The sequence below is a fragment of the Haplochromis burtoni genome, unplaced genomic scaffold, assembly GCF_018398535.1.
Source record: "Haplochromis burtoni strain Fernald_Lab_line unplaced genomic scaffold, NCSU_Asbu1 Contig_341, whole genome shotgun sequence".
Taxonomy (NCBI): Eukaryota; Metazoa; Chordata; class Actinopteri; order Cichliformes; family Cichlidae; genus Haplochromis; species Haplochromis burtoni.
This window is the reverse complement of record NW_024582702.1, coordinates 204,439-208,804: the sequence shown is the minus strand read 5'-3', so window position 1 is coordinate 208,804 and position 4,366 is coordinate 204,439. Positions and strand designations below refer to the sequence as shown.

The window sequence follows — 4,366 nt, the reverse complement described above, 5'->3', positions numbered from 1 at the left end:
ATTATTATTATTATTAACACATAGTGAGTGAAGAAGAAACACCCAGTGCATCATGGGAATCCCCCAGCAGCCTACACCTATCGCAGCATAACTAAGGGAGGATTCAGGGTCACCTGGTCCAGCACTGACTATATGCTTTAGCAAAAAGGAAAGTTTGAAGCCTGATCTTAGGAACAACAAGTCAGCCTGGAGTGTGAGAGTGAAGTGCTCTAATGGGGTGATATGGTGCTATAAGGTCAGCAAGATCCTGATAATAATGAATTACAGTCTATTATAGAAGTAATGGCAGATTTGTTTACTCATTTCAAGCAAAAATATCTTGTATTAAGTGAAAAAATCTGCCAATGGAACAAGTGAAAATTCTCCAGATCCAAGATGCACCGTCTAAAAACAAGCTCATATATGTCACTGAAACGTTACTATGTAGCTGACTGTGTATTTTAGGTGTGGTGAGATATGTTTGACTAGAAATTAGACAAATATACTTGGTAAGATTTTGAGTTTTTGCAGTGAGGCAGAAGAAAGAACAAACAACAAGAACAAATGCAGCCCTGCGGCCTACTACTGCCACCCTCACTGCTGATGAGGCCCACAAGCCCACACTAAGGAAACAACAACCCCAAACTGCAGCACGGAGCGTCACACCACAGGACCTCCCCTCCCTGGACAGCAGTGCAAGGACAAAGAGACAGACAACCCACACCACACAGCTCTCCCCTAACCTACATAACATATGAGGGCTGAGCAGGTGCAGACTGAGAGAGAGCAGCACCCACACACTCCCACAGCCTCACAGGATGGAACAGTAAAATGATCCCGAGCCTGTATAACTGGGAACATACTTCACTGCATGACAGAGTTAGAAAAGCCACATCAGCTTCCCTGCAGCTGAGTGTTGGACATCCTGAACCAACACTCATGTCAGTTACATCCCACTTGGTGTCGTGTCCTCTGGACTGTTTTGAGACACATTTCTGGGAACTTAGCAGAGCGGCTGCTCAAAATGGCAGAGTGGGCTGAGGAAAACAGTGCAGTGGTACTGACAATGCAGCTAACATGATACCTTAAGCAACAAACATCCTGCAGTACTTGTACATCCTTCATCTTTTTGTAAGAGACGTTCTGACGGTGATGAAGCCCACTGTGGGAGCACAGCAGTCACAGGGGAACGACACATGGGCATGCCTCAGTCACTCAAACAGGAGTGTATTACAAGCAGGAACTCAACGTTTCATATTCTCAAACATGGATCCACTCATCTCTGCGCTGGCTGTTATGAATGCCCTCCGCCGCTTGGCTGCGCCTAGAAATCCTGTCCATAAAAATTATGAACAGAACCGGAGACAAAGGGCAGCCCTGGCGGAGCCCATCACCCACCGGGAACGAGTCCGACTTATTGCCGGCAATGCGAACCAAGCTCTTGCAACGGTTGTATAGGGATCGAATGGCTTAAATCCTTTGTAATAAATTGATCTGAAGAGCTGCTTGGGAGCCAACAGAGCCGACTCACTGAGCCATAAGAAGCAGCTCTCTTATTAAAAGAGCCAGAATTCAAATCACTAATAGTTTCCATCACTGTTGAATGAGCTGGCAAAACGTTACGGAGAAGCACTGTGTGACTGTCCAACAGTTGCTAATGGTTTGAATTTACACCTAATATTCACTGAGTGATGTTAGGCACCCACAGTGACACATACACTGTGTCTGTACTGGAAGCAAAACAAAACAAATACCAACAACAGCTTTGCAACATGTACTTCTGTCCATATACTGCCAGTAGTTTATAGTACAACAGTCAGTTATTCTGTGTATCCACAAACACAATCAGACCTCCTGCAGGACAAAGGGTGAAGATGAAGTCACGGCATTAGATGCTGAGTTTGAGCAAAGAGACTAGAAAACGTTATGTTTCATTATTCTGATGCAAATTTGAAATGATAAAAACTGTTCATTTATTTAACAATACAAATACTTACATTTTGAATTGTCTTTTAATATTTGTTTTCCAGGGTTAGAAAAGTGACTCTAACTGAATCAATTTAACCCTTGTGTGGTGTTTTTGTTACTCAGCCAGTGTTCATGGGTCCGGTGGACCCGCTAGAGTTTTAGCTTTCCAATTAACACTATCAAACAATTTTATGTTAAATTACTCAACAGATGTTTACTTCATCCCAATTACGAGCCATGAGAACAGCAAACATGGTTAATTTTTCCCTTCACCTTTGTTCGATCACATTTATGAGTTAATGTGCTTCTCATTTTTTTAATAAAATGTTAGAAAAAATAAAATAAAATCAGTTATAATCAAGTGTAAATATCTTTATACCATATTTTGCAGGTTTTGATGGTATATACTGCCTAAAGGGGCAGCGGCCTCCACTTGGCATGGGTCTCACAGACCACCATACAAGGATTAAGTAGATTTCTATCACTTTCTAATGCATATGTAAAATAACGAATCGGTGACCACACATATAAATGAGCCAGGTCCTTTCATATGGAGCTGTGATGACGACTCTGCTAGTCTGAAAACCACAAGTTTAAACAGTATCCGGGGCTACGCTGCCTCTGGTGGCCACTAGCTGCATATGCCATGTGATCCAGTTCACTAGCCAAGCCTCCATCTTATTAACTGCAAAAACAATTTCTGACAGGGACGAAGGATGATTGCACAAAGAGGAGGAAGGAAAGGTTATCGATTGATTGATTGATCATACTTTATTCATCCTGAGGGAAATTGGGTTAAGGCTGCCAGCTGTGCCGGCGCCATAATCCAGCCTCTTGGTCCAGCTGCTGATCCCACTATAACTGCAGGATCACTGAGTCGGCTGCTGCGTGACCAGCACAGATCCACACACACTAGCAGCTTATTACACAATCAATGAATCACTGCAGAGTATCAATGAATGAGCCTTATCTCGACAGTGAGGACGGAGCTTCTTCATACCTTTATCAACATCTTCTCTGTTGTTGTGGCTTTAACACTTTTTTTCATAGTGTGTAAAGTATGCCAGTCCCAAAAATAGCTCTTTATCTCTCTGTTAAAGTAGTGCAACAATATCTCCCACCATGCTTCTTTGAAAAGTTTTAAATTTGGCTTTTTCTCTTGTTTTTAGCTGTCCCAATTATTTCAACACATAATCTAGAATGCTGCTTTATTTTTATCTCCAAGTCAAACGTGGTGTAACAACATCAAGAAAGCCATGTTGTTCACAGGCAGGAAGCAGTTTCTGTTCTCCTCCCCTCAGGCAGGTTGAAAAGGCCTGAGTCAGAAGACTGACCTGAAAGCACACAGCGACCTGGAACATATATATAAAAATAAAAATCGGGAATAACATCGGAGATCTGTGTCCAGAAGAGCGCAGTCCTGGGAACAGCTAAGATACTGCAGGACCCTCAAGCTCCCAGGCCTCTGGTAGAGGACCCGAGCTTGGAGGATAAACCGCCCGCAGGGGCGAGCTGGGTGTTGTTTACATATTATATATATATATATATATACACACATATACATATACATATATACATATACATATACATATATACACACATATACATATACATATATACATATACATATACATATATATATACATATATACATATACATATATATATATACATATATGTGATTGACATTTAACCTATATACTTATATATATCACACATATACATATACCATGATCTATGAGCATATACGGGTTATTACTCCATCTCTGATAATATACATAATACAGGTATACATCTTTACTTTGTATTACACTAATCTATACATTCCTCTATCACACATCAAGCATTATACCTATCATTATATGAAGATAGACATAATAAAACAATATAATGCAGTTAGTGGTTGGTTACAAGGTAGCATATTAATATAGTAATTTATACTAATAATAATTCCTATAATTATTACACACATATACATCCATTACATAGGTGTGATGATTTACAGATAGACAGTGAGATAATATATAATTACACAGCATAATACAATAACATATATACAGTTAACATGTATACCATAATATATATCATACCCTGTCTCTCTGTGCATAGCCCAAGTTATACATATATATCACTATACACATAGTATACACTATACATATATTAATACTATACACACATATCATATAGCCGAATATACAAACATAGACATATACATACTTATATACATAATATACACTATACATAATACATATACTATACACACCAATACATATACAATATTATTATGGCGACTCTAATTATTATATATATATATAGTATCCAAGGGTAAATATGATATATATATTATACTCACCTATATACTTCTTTACGTTACCATACTAGTATAATATTACCACCACATATACTAATCTCCTTCTAC

At 39.1% G+C, this 4,366-nt stretch overlaps 1 protein-coding gene across 2 annotated transcripts in view; it reads right to left on the bottom strand.

The window, feature by feature from the left end:
• LOC102305752 (whirlin) overlaps positions 1-4,366 on the bottom strand; it is a 58,445-nt gene that overhangs the window by 26,094 nt on the left and 27,985 nt on the right. The window lies entirely within an intron of this gene.